The sequence below is a fragment of the Ranitomeya imitator genome, chromosome 5 (genome assembly GCF_032444005.1).
Source record: "Ranitomeya imitator isolate aRanImi1 chromosome 5, aRanImi1.pri, whole genome shotgun sequence".
NCBI lineage: Eukaryota > Metazoa > Chordata > Amphibia > Anura > Dendrobatidae > Ranitomeya > Ranitomeya imitator.
Window position 1 is genome coordinate 160661988 of NC_091286.1, and position 17748 is coordinate 160679735.

The window sequence follows — 17748 nt, forward strand, 5'->3', positions numbered from 1 at the left end:
TTTCACATTCAGAGGATTTCTTATTAACATTTATTATTTATTATAAATGTACAGGAAAGATATATATCTTTGTACCCTGTTAGCCAGTGGATAGAAAAATGTTTAGAATTGAGAGTCCTCAGTGGTTGATACCTTTTAATGGCTAACTGAAAAGATGGTAATAAATTGCAAGCTTTGGAGACTACTCTGGTCTCTTCATCAGGCAAAGACTAAAAGAAATTCTGAAGAATCACATATTTATGCACAACACAGCACATAAAAATATGCCATTATTGAAATCGGACCTTGGTGTGCTGCCTTCATTTTTTTAAATCATATTGAGATTTGGTTTTGCCTAGGAGGCTTTGCACCTGCTCTCTGTCAGCTTGTAGCAGTGCTGCACCTATATTTTTGCAATAAATAGATAAATGATAGATAGATAGGGAGATAAATGTTAATGTATTCATTGTAATAAAGTGAATAAAGCATGTATGTATTTACATTACAAAGGAGGGTGTGTGTACCCGTTTCCAGAGCCAAGAACTGGGGCACATTTTCACAAAGAAACACAGGAAGCTGCTCAGGTTAGGAAAAGTAGTTAGTAAAGTTCGTATGTATGGCAGTTATTTCACAGGAAAGGGAGTCGTAAAGATTGGCCATCCCATTTAAATGAGGAAGAGGACTTTTGTGCACCCGTGCTTTGCACTGACTGTGCTTTTATCCTAAGTTATATGGCAAGGCTCATTAATGGGTCGATATCGACTTTTAAGATTGCTACTTCCAGTGGGTGGCACTAGAGTTCTAGTCCTCTTCCTCTAAGAAGAGGCAATTTGCAGTTGGAAAAAATTTGAAAATTTGTAAAAAAAAAGGATCTTGTGTCTATATATTCCAAGGCCCAAAATGTTTGCTTTTTGTGCTGTGTAAAAGCTAGTTTTCTTGCATGGTAAGTTAATATTTATAGTGGGGAAAATGAGTATTTGATACACTGCCAGTTTTGCAAGTTTTCCTACCTACAAAGAATGTAATTTTTATCATAGGTACTCGTCAACTGTAATAGACAGAAGCTAAAGAAAAAAGACAGTCACATTGTATGATTTGTACACAATTAATTTGCATTATATTGAATGAAATAAGTATTTGATACAATAGAAAAACAGAACTTAATATTTGGTACAGAAACCTTTGTTTGCAATTATAGAGGTCAGATGTTTCCTGTAGATTGGACCAAGTTTGCACACACCGCAGCCGCAATTTTGGCCCACTCCTTCACATAGATCTTTTCCAGATCTTCAGGTTTTGGGGCTGTCGAAGGGCAACATTGAGCTTCACCTCTGTCCAAAGATTTTCTATTAGTTGCTGTGATGCTAGTCACAACCCACTGCCAGGCCATGAGTCAGCAAAGTCAGACTTTCGGGGGGTCAATACCAAAAGAGTATGAAGTAAACCAAGGGAAAATATTAAGTCATAAGTCAGGTCACATGTCAGGGTCAGAATACCAGAGAAATAGCGGATAAGCAAAGGGGCTATAACAAATGGGTAGTCAAACATGGTCCAAAGTTCATCAGCAGAATATCAGATGCAAAGGGGCAATAACAAACGGGTAGTCATAACATGGTCCAAAGGTAAGCAGCAGAAAATCAGATCTTACAGCCCAGGGAGCAGGCGAACACACACCAGAGTCAAAATAAGAAGAGCCGTCCGCACTGCCATATAAAAGATATAAAGGCCGGGGTGCAATCAGTAGAAAGACAACAATGGACATGAGAAGAAAAAAAGGGACACTATTGAAATTATGCACACCACTGCAATCATTCTAATATGAAAAATCCACTTTATTAGTACACCACATTTAAAACATAATAAAAATAACCACACAACTGCCCCCATCCTGAGTATACAACATAAACCTCAATATACAACCTGATACATGATAATAATTGTATATATATATATATATATATGTACACATGCATAGATATGAGTAGATATGAGATGTACCCCTCACTTGATGGCTCATGGGGGGCCTAAGAACTCCTATACAGATAAATTAATAAATAGGCAATACGAAATATATTGTCAAAATTAACCAATAAATGCCTAATGCAAGGCAAAGACCTAGACCACCAACAGATGACTAATGAGCCAACATCCCTAAATATATACGGACAGTAGATCTATATTGCAAGATGAAAGGTTACGCATTTAGTATTACAATTGATATAACCTTTTAACAGGGTTCTCAAAATAATTCATTAGCTATATTTCCTGGCCATATATTTCCCATTCCATATTCCACTGGATGCGGCCCTGCATGCATAATGGAGACGGGATTTCATAAAATCACCTCCACTATGCTGTAACATCTGGACTCTGCGTCCAATCTGCAGCAAATCCTGAAGGTTTCCTGACCGTGGAAACATACCCTTAAGCTCTCCTGATGAGTGTAGCAAGGCGTCTATCAAATATGTGTTTTCATATTTTCGTAAGATGCAACCCATCTCTAGCAGGGAGTCCCGTCATACAGGTAATTCACTCCATGGTCAAGAAACCCCAAATGTTTCTCATGGCACCATCAACATAGCCAGTTCTTCACATGTAGAGTCATGTTCAATCTCCTTGTTCCATGACGCTCCACTGGTCGGATGGATGAGAAGACAACAGGCACTCCCAGTTCCTTCACTTTCCGGTCTAGGTCATCAGAGTTTCTACATATATGAGTAGTATCATGGTATCATAGTATCCATGTCCTTTTTTGCTGTGTCATTTGTTCCTACATGTATTAGCAGGCATGTGTACTTGTCTGTAGCACAGAGGTCCCCCAGGATGCAGACGGAGTCCTTTAGACTCGCTAGAGTGCTTTGTGTTCACAGCAGGACACCTGTGAGTCACAAGGCAAAATAAAAGAAAGAAAGTATTGCGTCCAAGTAGTGACTCAGTGATATTTTTAGAGGGATTTGCAGGTTTGGTAGTGGGGCGAATCCCTTTCTCCACTCCAAGATTTGTCTATGGCAACTGGTTTTTGCATTCTGGACTGTGTTTATGGAAACCCAGCTGCGATCTGGAGGACATCATCCCTAAGTGTGAGTTCTGAAAATAAAGACTCCATTTATATTGAACTTTCTGTGTTCTCTGCCTATTGGTCGCACTGCACCAACCCGACTGCACTACACCTATCAGACACATCTTTCATTTGGGCACCTGGAAGACAGCACACTTCTTGTGAGGTAATGTCCGGTTGGCAGATAGTGGCTTCTGTTCCTCTTAGTAGGGAATCCTCCAGGACCACCACTCTCTGTTTCTTCTTCACTACAGCTGTTCTTCCTCTCCCTTCAAAAAGCTTCTGATTTCATACTGAAATGGTCTTTGTGGACAAAGCACTTTTTTGATGTACATCTTCACAGTCTCCTGCCTGAGAGCCTGGCAGCAGTTTTTCAGCGGTATGAGTGCTGATTGCCTCCTCATCCTCCTGCTTCTTTGGGTTGCATGCTTCCATCTGCAGGTACATTGACAAGTGCTTCTCTTCAAACATTTTGAATAGCTATTTCTACTCTGTCATTAGCTTTTGCAGGAATGTTGAAAAGTTCTTCTCTTGCAATATTCTGAAGAGATTCTTCTGCTCTGTGAAGTAAATACGTATCTTCTTTGATGAGCTTCAGTGTAGCTATTCTCTCTTGAAGACTTTGCACCTTTTACTCTAACAGAGTCACAAGCTTGCATTTGTGGCACCTAAAGTTTGGCTTTTCCTCTGCCAAGTTTGTAAACATATAGCTTACATTGCAGCAAACAATATGGGTAGTCTCCTTCTCCATGTTTAGCAAAACAAATTAATCTGTGTAATCACCATAAAGCATTCCTTCAAGCAGTTCAATCCAGCAACACCTAAAGATAGATCTACAGACTCATGGCGATTCTTCACTCTTCTCAGAATGCCCCAGGAATATGCAAATTTTCTCCCTTGAGCTTTAATTCCTGGTTTGATGATTTCCTTCAAACTACTTTGTCCCTGGTGTCATTAGACAGTTCTTTAGTCTTAGCCATGATGGAGAGGTTGGAGTGTGATTGTGTGGTCAGGTGTCTTATACAGGTAATGAGTTCAAACAGGTGCAATTAATACAAGTCATGAACACAGAGTAAGAGGGCTTCTTCAAAAAAATAACAGGTCTGAGAGAGCTAGAATTCTTGTTAACCAGTAGGTGAGGAAATTCTTATTTCATGCAGTAAAATGCAGTCTAATTATTTAAAAATCACAAAATGTGATTTTCTGATTTTTATTTTTAGATTCTGTCTCTCACAGTTGATGTGTACCTACAATAAAAATTACAGACCCCTCCATAACTTTTAGATGGGAAAACTTGCTAAATCAACAGTATATCTAATACTTATTTTCCATACTGTATATTGATTCCATTTTATGTTAGATATTTTTCTCTTTATGACATTTATCGATCGCATTAATTTTGTATCGAGATAGATCAGACCTTTTCTGGATGCAGCAATACCACATATGTTTGTTTTATTTTTTTTTTATTTTTTTTGTTACTGATATGGAAAAGAAGGGTCTGATTGAAATTACTATTTCTAGATTTTTAAAAATGTATTTTTTTACTTTTTTTTCTCTCCTTAGGAAACTTGAACCTGTGATCGTCTGTTCGATTTTACTATATACTACAATACTATTGTACTACACTAAAAATTGCAGTAGCTTCTTATGAAAGTCAGCCACAAGGTCGTCTTCACAGAAGTACTGCATGGCAGACACAGAAGTCTTCATAAGACAATTGTGTGACATAGCAACTCATTGGCACGCAGTATATGCGTGTTTCTGTTCTAGATTTTATGTCCATCCTATCCACACTTCAGTGATATGGTCCTGATGAAAGTTACAGTAAAAACTGAGGATTGTATTTCAACTAGTGGAAGAAAAGGGACAGCTGTATTCCTTCTATAATGGTGTGAGCAAGTTTTTGAAAGGAAAATGCTGTACTGGTCGCTACAATCTGAAACACTCCTACTTCTTTCTGCTGGATTCTCACAGTATTTGTTTCTCACATAGTTATTATAAGTAGGGATAATCAAACCTTTTTAAATTCATCAGGTTTGGCAACTTTACCCTCAAAATTTGATTAGACTTACACTCTGAGGTTTCCTAGTAGTGGAGGCTACTGATTTTAACACCTGAACAACCGCCGATATATCTTTTAACAGCGGTAGTTAAGGGTACTTAAACCACAGCGCCGTTAATTAACCCCTTCATGACCTTGGGATTTTTCGTTTTTCCATGTTCGTTATTCACTCCCCTCCTTCCCAGAGCCATAACTTTTTTATTTTTCCGTCAATTTGGCCATGTGAGGGCTTATTTTTTGCGGGACAAGTTGTACTTTTGAACGACATTATTGGTTTTAGCATGTCGTGTACTAGAAAATGGGAAAAAAATTCCAAGTGCGGTGAAATTGCAAAAAAGTGCAGTCCCACACTTGTTTTTTGTTTGGCTTTTTTGCTAGGTTCACTAAATGCTAAAACTGACCTGACATTATGATTCTCCAGGTCATCACGAGTTCATAGACACCAAACATAACTAGGTTATTTTTTACCTAAGTGGTGAAAAAAAATTCCAAACTTTGCTAAAAAAAACCCAAAAAAATTGCACCATTTTCCGATACTCGTAGCGTCTCCATTTTTTATGATCTGGGGTCGGTTGAGGGCTTATTTGTTGCATGCCGAGATGATATTTTTAATGATAGCATTTTGGTGCAGATATGTTCTTTTGATTGCCCGTTATTGCATTTTAATGCAATGTCGCGGCGACCAAACAAACGTAATTCTGGCGTTTCAAATTTTTTTCTCACTACGCCATTTAGCGATCAGGTTAATGCTTTTTTTAATTGATAGATCGGGCAATTCTGAACCCAGCGATACCAAATATGTGTAGATTTGATTTTTTTTATTGATTTATTTTGATTGGGGCGAAAGGGGGGTGATTTAAACTTTTGTATTTTTTTATTTTTTCACATTTTTTTTTAAATTTTTTTTTTCACTTTTGCCATGCTTCAATAGCCTCCATGGGAGGCTAGAAGCAGGCACAGCACGAACAGCTCTGCTACATAGCAGCGATCTGCTGTTCGCTGCCATGTAGCAGAAAATCAGGTGTGCTGTGAGCGCCGACCACAAGGTGGTGCTCACAGCTACCGGCGATCAGTAACCATAGAGGTCTCAAGGACCTCTATGGTTACAAGGTACAAGCATCGCCGACCTCCGATCATGTGATGGGGGTTGGCGATGCCCGGCCGGATGCGGTAGATAAATGGACATGAGAAGAAAAAAAGGGACACTATTGAAATTATGCACACCACTGCAATCATTCTAATATGAAAAATCCACTTTATTAGTACACCACATTTAAAACATAATAAAAATAACCACACAACTGCCCCCATCCTGAGTATACAACATAAACCTCAATATACAACCTGATACATGATAATAATTGTATATATATATATATATATATATATATATATATACACATGCATAGATATGAGTAGATATGAGATGTACCCCTCACTTGATGGCTCATGGGGGGCCTAAGAACTCCTATACAGATAAATTAATAAATAGGCAATACGAAATATATTGTCAAAATTAACCAATAAATGCCTAATGCAAGGCAAAGACCTAGACCACCAACAGATGACTAATGAGCCAACATGCCTAAATATATACGGACAGTAGATCTATATTGCAAGATGAAAGGTTACGCATTTAGTATTACAATTGATATAACCTTTTAACAGGGTTCTCAAAATAATTCATTAGCTATATTTCCTGGCCATATATTTCCCATTCCATATTCCACTGGATGCGGCCCTGCATGCATAATGGAGACGGGATTTCATAAAATCACCTCCACTATGCTGTAACATCTGGACTCTGCGTCCAATCTGCAGCAAATCCTGAAGGTTTCCTGACCGTGGAAACATACCCTTAAGCTCTCCTGATGAGTGTAGCAAGGCGTCTATCAAATATGTGTTTTCATATTTTCGTAAGATGCAACCCATCTCTAGCAGGGAGTCCCGTCATACAGGTAATTCACTCCATGGTCAAGAAACCCCAAATGTTTCTCATGGCACCATCAACATAGCCAGTTCTTCACATGTAGAGTCGTGTTCAATCTCCTTGTTCCATGACGCTCCACTGGTCGGATGGATGAGAAGACAACAGGCACTCCCAGTTCCTTCACTTTCCGGTCTAAGTCATCAGAGTTTCTACATATATGAGTAGTATCATGGTATCATAGTATCCATGTCCTTTTTTGGTGTGTCATTTGTTCCTACATGTATTAGCAGGCATGTGTACTTGTCTGTAGCACAGAGGTCCCCCAGGATGCAGACGGAGTCCTTTAGACTCGCTAGAGTGCTTTGTGTTCACAGCAGGACACCTGTGAGTCACAAGGCAAAATAAAAGAAAGAAAGTATTGCGTCCAAGTAGTGACTCAGTGATATTTTTAGAGGGATTTGCAGGTTTGGTAGTGGGGCGAATCCCTTTCTCCACTCCAAGATTTGTCTATGGCAACTGGTTTTTGCATTCTGGACTGTGTTTATGGAAACCCAGCTGCGATCTGGAGGACATCATCCCTAAGTGTGAGTTCTGAAAATAAAGACTCCATTTATATTGAACTTTCTGTGTTCTCTGCCTATTGGTCGCACTGCACCAACCTGACTGCACTACACCTATCAGACACATCTTTCATTTGGGCACCTGGAAGACAGCACACTTCTCGTGAGGTAATGTCCGGTTGGCAGATAGTGGCTTCTGTTCCTCTTAGTAGGGAATCCTCCAGGACCACCACTCTCTTTTTCTTCTTCACTACAGCTGTTCTTCCTCTCCCTTCAAAAAGCTTCTGATTTCATACTGAAATGGTCTTTGTGGACAAAGCACTTTTTTGATGTACATCTTCACAGTCTCCTGCCTGAGAGCCTGGCAGCAGTTTTTCAGCGGTATGAGTGCTGATTGCCTCCTCATCCTCCTGCTTCTTTGGGTTGCATGCTTCCATCTGCAGGTACATTGACAAGTGCTTCTCTTCAAACATTTTGAATAGCTATTTCTACTCTGTCATTAGCTTTTGCAGGAATGTTGAAAAGTTCTTCTCTTGCAATATTCTGAAGAGATTCTTCTGCTCTGTGAAGTAAATACGTATCTTCTTTGATGAGCTTCAGTGTAGCTATTCTCTCTTGAAGACTTTGCACCTTTTACTCTAACAGAGTCACAAGCTTGCATTTGTGGCACCTAAAGTTTGGCTTTTCCTCTGCCAAGTTTGTAAACATATAGCTTACATTGCAGCAAACAATATGGGTAGTCTCCTTCTCCATGTTTAGCAAAACAAATTAATCTGTGTAATCACCATAAAGCATTCCTTCAAGCAGTTCAATCCAGCAACACCTAAAGATAGATCTTCAGACTCATGGCGATTCTTCACTCTTCCCAGAATGCCCCAGGAATATGCAAATTTTCTCCCTTGAGCTTTAATTCCTGGTTTGATGATTTCCTTCAAACTACTTTGTCCCTGGTGTCATTAGACAGTTCTTTAGTCTTAGCCATGATGGAGAGGTTGGAGTGTGATTGTGTGGTCAGGTGTCTTATACAGGTAATGAGTTCAAACAGGTGCAATTAATACAAGTCATGAACACAGAGTAAGAGGGCTTCTTCAAAAAAATAACAGGTCTGAGAGAGCTAGAATTCTTGTTAACCAGTAGGTGAGGAAATTCTTATTTCATGCAGTAAAATGCAGTCTAATTATTTAAAAATCACAAAATGTGATTTTCTGATTTTTATTTTTAGATTCTGTCTCTCGCAGTTGATGTGTACCTACAATAAAAATTACAGACCCCTCCATAACTTTTAGATGGGAAAACTTGCTAAATCAACAGTATATCTAATACTTATTTTCCATACTGTATATTGATTCCATTTTATGTTAGATATTTTTCTCTTTATGACATTTATCGATCGTATTAATTTTGTATCGAGATAGATCAGACCTTTTCTGGATGCAGCAATACCACATATGTTTGTTTTATTTTTTTTTTATTTTTTTTGTTACTGATATGGAAAAGAAGGGTCTGATTGAAATTACTATTTCTAGATTTTTAAAAATGTATTTTTTTACTTTTTTTTCTCTCCTTAGGAAACTTGAACCTGTGATCGTCTGTTCGATTTTACTATATACTACAATACTATTGTAGTACACTAAAAATTGCAGTAGCTTCTTATGAAAGTCAGCCACAAGGTCGTCTTCACAGAAGTACTGCATGGCAGACACAGAAGTCTTCATAAGACAATTGTGTGACATAGCAACTCATTGGCACGCAGTATATGCGTGTTTCTGTTCTAGATTTTATGTCCATCCTATCCACACTTCAGTGATATGGTCCTGATGAAAGTTACAGTAAAAACTGAGGATTGTATTTCAACTAGTGGAAGAAAAGGGACAGCTGTATTCCTTCTATAATGGTGTGAGCAAGTTTTTGAAAGGAAAATGCTGTACTGGTCGCTACAATCTGAAACGCTCCTACTTCTTTCTGCTGGATTCTCACAGTATTTGTTTCTCACATAGTTATTATAAGTAGGGATAATCAAACCTTTTTAAATTCATCAGGTTTGGCAACTTTACCCTCAAAATTTGATTAGACTTACACTCTGAGGTTTCCTAGTAGTGGAGGCTACTGATTTTAACACATGAACAACCGCCGATATATCTTTTAACAGCGGTAGTTAAGGGTACTTAAACCACAGCGCCGTTAATTAACCCCTTCATGACCTTGGGATTTTTCGTTTTTCCATGTTCGTTTTTCACTCCCCTCCTTCCCAGAGCCATAACTTTTTTATTTTTCCGTCAATTTGGCCATGTGAGGGCTTATTTTTTGCGGGACAAGTTGTACTTTTAAACGACATTGTTGGTTTTAGCATGTCGTGTACTAGAAAATGGGAAAAAAATTCCAAGTGCGGTGAAATTGCAAAAAAGTGCAGTCCCACACTTGTTTTTTGTTTGGCTTTTTTGCTAGGTTCACTAAATGCTAAAACTGACCTGACATTATGATTCTCCAGGTCATCACGAGTTCATAGACACCAAACATAATTAGGTTATTTTTTACCTAAGTGGTGAAAAAAAATTCCAAACTTTGCTAAAAAAACCCCAAAAAAATTGCACCATTTTCCGATACTCGTAGCGTCTCCATTTTTTATGATCTGGGGTCGGTTGAGGGCTTATTTGTTGCATGCCGAGATGATATTTTTAATGATAGCATTTTGGTGCAGATATGTTCTTTTGATTGCCCGTTATTGCATTTTAATGCAATGTCGCGGCGACCAAACAAACGTAATTCTGGCGTTTCAAATTTTTTTCTCACTACGCCATTTAGCGATCAGGTTAATGCTTTTTTTAATTGATAGATCGGGCAATTCTGAACCCAGCGATACCAAATATGTGTAGATTTGATTTTTTTTATTGATTTATTTTGATTGGGGCAAAAGGGGGGTGATTTAAACTTTTGTATTTTTTTATTTTTTCACATTTTTTTTTAAATTTTTTTTTTCACTTTTGCCATGCTTCAATAGCCTCCATGGGAGGCTAGAAGCAGGCACAGCACGAACAGCTCTGCTACATAGCAGCGATCTGCTGTTCGCTGCCATGTAGCAGAAAATCAGGTGTGCTGTGAGCGCCGACCACAAGGTGGTGCTCACAGCTACCGGCGATCAGTAACCATAGAGGTCTCAAGGACCTCTATGGTTACAAGGTACAAGCATCGCTGACCTCCGATCATGTGATGGGGGTTGGCGATGCCCAGCCGGATGCGGTAGATAAATGGACATGAGAAGAAAAAAAGGGACACTATTGAAATTATGCACACCACTGCAATCATTCTAATATGAAAAATCCACTTTATTAGTACACCACATTTAAAACATAATAAAAATAACCACACAACTGCCCCCATCCTGAGTATACAACATAAACCTCAATATACAACCTGATACATGATAATAATTGTATATATATATATATATATATATATATATATATATACACATGCATAGATATGAGTAGATATGAGATGTACCCCTCACTTGATGGCTCATGGGGGGCCTAAGAACTCCTATACAGATAAATTAATAAATAGGCAATACGAAATATATTGTCAAAATTAACCAATAAATGCCTAATGCAAGGCAAAGACCTAGACCACCAACAGATGACTAATGAGCCAACATGCCTAAATATATACGGACAGTAGATCTATATTGCAAGATGAAAGGTTACGCATTTAGTATTACAATTGATATAACCTTTTAACAGGGTTCTCAAAATAATTCATTAGCTATATTTCCTGGCCATATATTTCCCATTCCATATTCCACTGGATGCGGCCCTGCATGCATAATGGAGACGGGATTTCATAAAATCACCTCCACTATGCTGTAACATCTGGACTCTGCGTCCAATCTGCAGCAAATCCTGAAGGTTTCCTGACCGTGGAAACATACCCTTAAGCTCTCCTGATGAGTGTAGCAAGGCGTCTATCAAATATGTGTTTTCATATTTTCGTAAGATGCAACCCATCTCTAGCAGGGAGTCCCGTCATACAGGTAATTCACTCCATGGTCAAGAAACCCCAAATGTTTCTCATGGCACCATCAACATAGCCAGTTCTTCACATGTAGAGTCGTGTTCAATCTCCTTGTTCCATGACGCTCCACTGGTCGGATGGATGAGAAGACAACAGGCACTCCCAGTTCCTTCACTTTCCGGTCTAAGTCATCAGAGTTTCTACATATATGAGTAGTATCATGGTATCATAGTATCCATGTCCTTTTTTGGTGTGTCATTTGTTCCTACATGTATTAGCAGGCATGTGTACTTGTCTGTAGCACAGAGGTCCCCCAGGATGCAGACGGAGTCCTTTAGACTCGCTAGAGTGCTTTGTGTTCACAGCAGGACACCTGTGAGTCACAAGGCAAAATAAAAGAAAGAAAGTATTGCGTCCAAGTAGTGACTCAGTGATATTTTTAGAGGGATTTGCAGGTTTGGTAGTGGGGCGAATCCCTTTCTCCACTCCAAGATTTGTCTATGGCAACTGGTTTTTGCATTCTGGACTGTGTTTATGGAAACCCAGCTGCGATCTGGAGGACATCATCCCTAAGGCTACGTTCACATTAGCGTCGCGTCGCCGTTGCGTCGGCGACGCAGCGGCGACGCACGGAAAAACGCGCGCAAACGCGCGCAAAAACGCGCGCGTTTTGCGACGCGTGCGTCGTTTTTGACGAAAATCGGACGCACAGAAAATGCTACATGTAGCGTTTTCTTGCGTCCGACGCTAGCGTCGGAAACGACGCACGTGGCGAAAAACGCCACCAAAACAACGCACGCGTCCCCTATGTTAAACATAGGGGCGCATCGCCGCTGCGTCGCCGCTGCGTCGCCGCTGCGTCGCCGACGCAACGGCGACGCGACGCTAATGTGAACGTAGCCTTAGTGTGAGTTCTGAAAATAAAGACTCCATTTATATTGAACTTTCTGTGTTCTCTGCCTATTGGTCGCACTGCACCAACCTGACTGCACTACACCTATCAGACACATCTTTCATTTGGGCACCTGGAAGACAGCACACTTCTCGTGAGGTAATGTCCGGTTGGCAGATAGTGGCTTCTGTTCCTCTTAGTAGGGAATCCTCCAGGACCACCACTCTCTTTTTCTTCTTCACTACAGCTGTTCTTCCTCTCCCTTCAAAAAGCTTCTGATTTCATACTGAAATGGTCTTTGTGGACAAAGCACTTTTTTGATGTACATCTTCACAGTCTCCTGCCTGAGAGCCTGGCAGCAGTTTTTCAGCGGTATGAGTGCTGATTGCCTCCTCATCCTCCTGCTTCTTTGGGTTGCATGCTTCCATCTGCAGGTACATTGACAAGTGCTTCTCTTCAAACATTTTGAATAGCTATTTCTACTCTGTCATTAGCTTTTGCAGGAATGTTGAAAAGTTCTTCTCTTGCAATATTCTGAAGAGATTCTTCTGCTCTGTGAAGTAAATACGTATCTTCTTTGATGAGCTTCAGTGTAGCTATTCTCTCTTGAAGACTTTGCACCTTTTACTCTAACAGAGTCACAAGCTTGCATTTGTGGCACCTAAAGTTTGGCTTTTCCTCTGCCAAGTTTGTAAACATATAGCTTACATTGCAGCAAACAATATGGGTAGTCTCCTTCTCCATGTTTAGCAAAACAAATTAATCTGTGTAATCACCATAAAGCATTCCTTCAAGCAGTTCAATCCAGCAACACCTAAAGATAGATCTTCAGACTCATGGCGATTCTTCACTCTTCCCAGAATGCCCCAGGAATATGCAAATTTTCTCCCTTGAGCTTTAATTCCTGGTTTGATGATTTCCTTCAAACTACTTTGTCCCTGGTGTCATTAGACAGTTCTTTAGTCTTAGCCATGATGGAGAGGTTGGAGTGTGATTGTGTGGTCAGGTGTCTTATACAGGTAATGAGTTCAAACAGGTGCAATTAATACAAGTCATGAACACAGAGTAAGAGGGCTTCTTCAAAAAAATAACAGGTCTGAGAGAGCTAGAATTCTTGTTAACCAGTAGGTGAGGAAATTCTTATTTCATGCAGTAAAATGCAGTCTAATTATTTAAAAATCACAAAATGTGATTTTCTGATTTTTATTTTTAGATTCTGTCTCTCGCAGTTGATGTGTACCTACAATAAAAATTACAGACCCCTCCATAACTTTTAGATGGGAAAACTTGCTAAATCAACAGTATATCTAATACTTATTTTCCATACTGTATATTGATTCCATTTTATGTTAGATATTTTTCTCTTTATGACATTTATCGATCGCATTAATTTTGTATCGAGATAGATCAGACCTTTTCTGGATGCAGCAATACCACATATGTTTGTTTTATTTTTTTTTTATTTTTTTTGTTACTGATATGGAAAAGAAGGGTCTGATTGAAATTACTATTTCTAGATTTTTAAAAATGTATTTTTTTACTTTTTTTTCTCTCCTTAGGAAACTTGAACCTGTGATCGTCTGTTCGATTTTACTATATACTACAATACTATTGTACTACACTAAAAATTGCAGTAGCTTCTTATGAAAGTCAGCCACAAGGTCGTCTTCACAGAAGTACTGCATGGCAGACACAGAAGTCTTCATAAGACAATTGTGTGACATAGCAACTCATTGGCACGCAGTATATGCGTGTTTCTGTTCTAGATTTTATGTCCATCCTATCCACACTTCAGTGATATGGTCCTGATGAAAGTTACAGTAAAAACTGAGGATTGTATTTCAACTAGTGGAAGAAAAGGGACAGCTGTATTCCTTCTATAATGGTGTGAGCAAGTTTTTGAAAGGAAAATGCTGTACTGGTCGCTACAATCTGAAACGCTCCTACTTCTTTCTGCTGGATTCTCACAGTATTTGTTTCTCACATAGTTATTATAAGTAGGGATAATCAAACCTTTTTAAATTCATCAGGTTTGGCAACTTTACCCTCAAAATTTGATTAGACTTACACTCTGAGGTTTCCTAGTAGTGGAGGCTACTGATTTTAACACATGAACAACCGCCGATATATCTTTTAACAGCGGTAGTTAAGGGTACTTAAACCACAGCGCCGTTAATTAACCCCTTCATGACCTTGGGATTTTTCGTTTTTCCATGTTCGTTTTTCACTCCCCTCCTTCCCAGAGCCATAACTTTTTTATTTTTCCGTCAATTTGGCCATGTGAGGGCTTATTTTTTGCGGGACAAGTTGTACTTTTGAACGACATTATTGGTTTTAGCATGTCGTGTACTAGAAAATGGGAAAAAAATTCCAAGTGCGGTGAAATTGCAAAAAAGTGCAGTCCCACACTTGTTTTTTGTTTGGCTTTTTTGCTAGGTTCACTAAATGCTAAAACTGACCTGACATTATGATTCTCCAGGTCATCACGAGTTCATAGACACCAAACATAACTAGGTTATTTTTTACCTAAGTGGTGAAAAAAAATTCCAAACTTTGCTAAAAAAAACCCAAAAAAATTGCACCATTTTCCGATACTCGTAGCGTCTCCATTTTTTATGATCTGGGGTCGGTTGAGGGCTTATTTGTTGCATGCCGAGATGATATTTTTAATGATAGCATTTTGGTGCAGATATGTTCTTTTGATTGCCCGTTATTGCATTTTAATGCAATGTCGCGGCGACCAAACAAACGTAATTCTGGCGTTTCAAATTTTTTTCTCGCTACGCCATTTAGCGATCAGGTTAATGCTTTTTTTAATTGATAGATCGGGCAATTCTGAACCCAGCGATACCAAATATGTGTAGATTTGATTTTTTTTATTGATTTATTTTGATTGGGGCGAAAGGGGGGTGATTTAAACTTTTGTATTTTTTTTATTTTTTCACATTTTTTTTAAACTTTTTTTTTCACTTTTGCCATGCTTCAATAGCCTCCATGGGAGGCTAGAAGCAGGCACAGCACGAACAGCTCTGCTACATAGCAGCGATCTGCTGTTCGCTGCCATGTAGCAGAAAATCAGGTGTGCTGTGAGCGCCGACCACAAGGTGGTGCTCACAGCTACCGGCGATCAATAACCATAGAGGTCTCAAGGACCTCTATGGTTACAAGGTACAAGCATCGCCGACCTCCGATCATGTGATGGGGGTTGGCGATGCCCGGCCGGATGCGGTAGATAAATGCCGCTGTCAGCGTTTGACAGCGGCATTTAACTAGTTAGTAGGCATGGGCAGATCGCGATTCTGCCTGCGCCTATTATGGGCACATGTCAGCTGTTCAAAACAGCTGACATGTCCCGGCTTTGATGCGGGCTCACCGCTGGAGCCCGCATCAATGCGGGTCTTCTGACCTCGGACGTACTATCCGAGGTCAGAAAGAGGTTAATGGTGCTGTGAAAAACATGTATAGCGCCCCCCAGTGTCAGTGTCATGATTCGGATCGGTTTTTACTGACCCCCGGGTTGTGATCGCCGTTATTAACCGTATAATGGCGAGAGCAATAAAAAAGCGCAATTTGCCATTTAATTTATCTGTCCTCTGATGATCGCACATCACAGGACAGGGAAATAGGGTCTCCAGTCACCCCCGATACTTACCAGTGTCTCCCAGCACCCTGCAACAATAGGAAGATTTTTCCTATTGGTTCATTTTGGTTCACCCTATCACAGTGATCAAAATAAAAAAAATTGTTAGTAAACCCCCCCTTTTATCACCCCCCTACCCAGGAAAAAATAATAAAATAAAGAAAATGTATTTATTTCCATATTCCCATTAGGGTTAGAGTTGGGCTAAAGTTAAGGTTTGGCTTGGGGCTAAAATTAGGGTTAGAGTTAGAGTTGGGATTAGGGTTAGGATTATTGTTAGGGATAGGGTTAGGGTTAGGATTAGGGTTAGGTTTGGGATTAGAGTTTGGGTTGGGATTAGGGTTTGGATTAGGGTTAGGGTTGAGATTAGGGTTAGGATTGGGATTAGGGTTGGGATTAGGGTTAGGTTTGTGGTTAGGGTTATGGTTAGGGTTGGGATTAGCGGTAGGGGTGTGTTGGAATTAGGGTTGGGATTAGGGTTAGGGTTGGGATTAGGGTTAGGGTTGTGATTAGGGTTAAGGGTGTGTTGGGGTTAGAGTTGTGATTAGGGTTAGGGTGGGGATTATGGTAAGACGTGTTGAGGTTCGGGTTGTGATTAGGGTTATGGTTAGGGTTTGGATTAGGGTTAGGAGTGTGTTGGGGTTAGAGGTGTGGTTAGGGATATGGTTAGGGTTGGGATTAGGGTTAGGGGTGTGTTGGGGTTAGGGTTGGAGTTAGAATTGGGGGTTCCACTGTTTAGGTACATCAGGTGAACTCTAAATGTGACATGGCGCCGCCATTGATTCCAGCCAATTTTTGAGTTAAAAAAGTCAAATGGTACTCTCTCCCTTCTGAGCTCTGCCGTGCGCCCAAACAGTGGTTTACCCCCACATATGGGGCATCAGCATACTCAGGACAAATTGGACAACTTTTGGGGTCCAATTTCTCCTGTTTCCTTTGGGAAAATAAAAAATTGTGGGCTAAATCATCATATTTGTGGAAAAAAATGATTTTTTATTTTCACGGCAGTGCGTTATAAACTTCTGTGTAGCACTTGGGCGTTCAAAGTGTTCACCACACATCTAGATAAACTCCTTGGGGGGTCTAATTTCCAAAATAGTGTCACTTGTGGGAGGTTTTAACTATTTAGGCACATCAAGGGCTCTGCAAATGCAGCATGACTTCCGCAGACCATTCCATCAAAGTCTACATTCCAAAACATCAGTACTTCCCTTTCGAGCTCTGCCATGCACCCAAACAGTGGTCCCCCTACATATGGGGTATCAGAGTACTCAGGACAAATTGTACAACACTTTTGGTGGTCCAATTTCTCCTGTTACCCTTGTGAAAGTAAAAATTTGGGGGTTCATAGTGCTCATCACACATCTGATTAAGCTCCTTGGGTGGTCTAGTTTACAAAATAGGGTCACTTGTGGGGGGTTTATACTGTTTAGGCACATCAGGGGCTCTGCATACGCGACATGACACCCGCAGACCATTCTATCAAAGTCTGCATTCCAAAACGGTGCTCCCTCCCTTCCGAGCTCTGCCATGCACCCAAACGGTGGTCCCCCCACATATGGGGTATAAGGGTACTCAAGACAAATTGCACAACAACTTTTATGGTCTAATTTCTC

The 17748-nt window shown here is 39.9% G+C and overlaps 1 protein-coding gene across 3 annotated transcripts in view; it reads left to right on the forward strand.

The window, feature by feature from the left end:
• Window positions 1-17748, forward strand: part of SMOC2 (SPARC related modular calcium binding 2) — a 642212-nt gene that overhangs the window by 82358 nt on the left and 542106 nt on the right. The gene's annotated exons all lie outside the window — the stretch shown is intronic.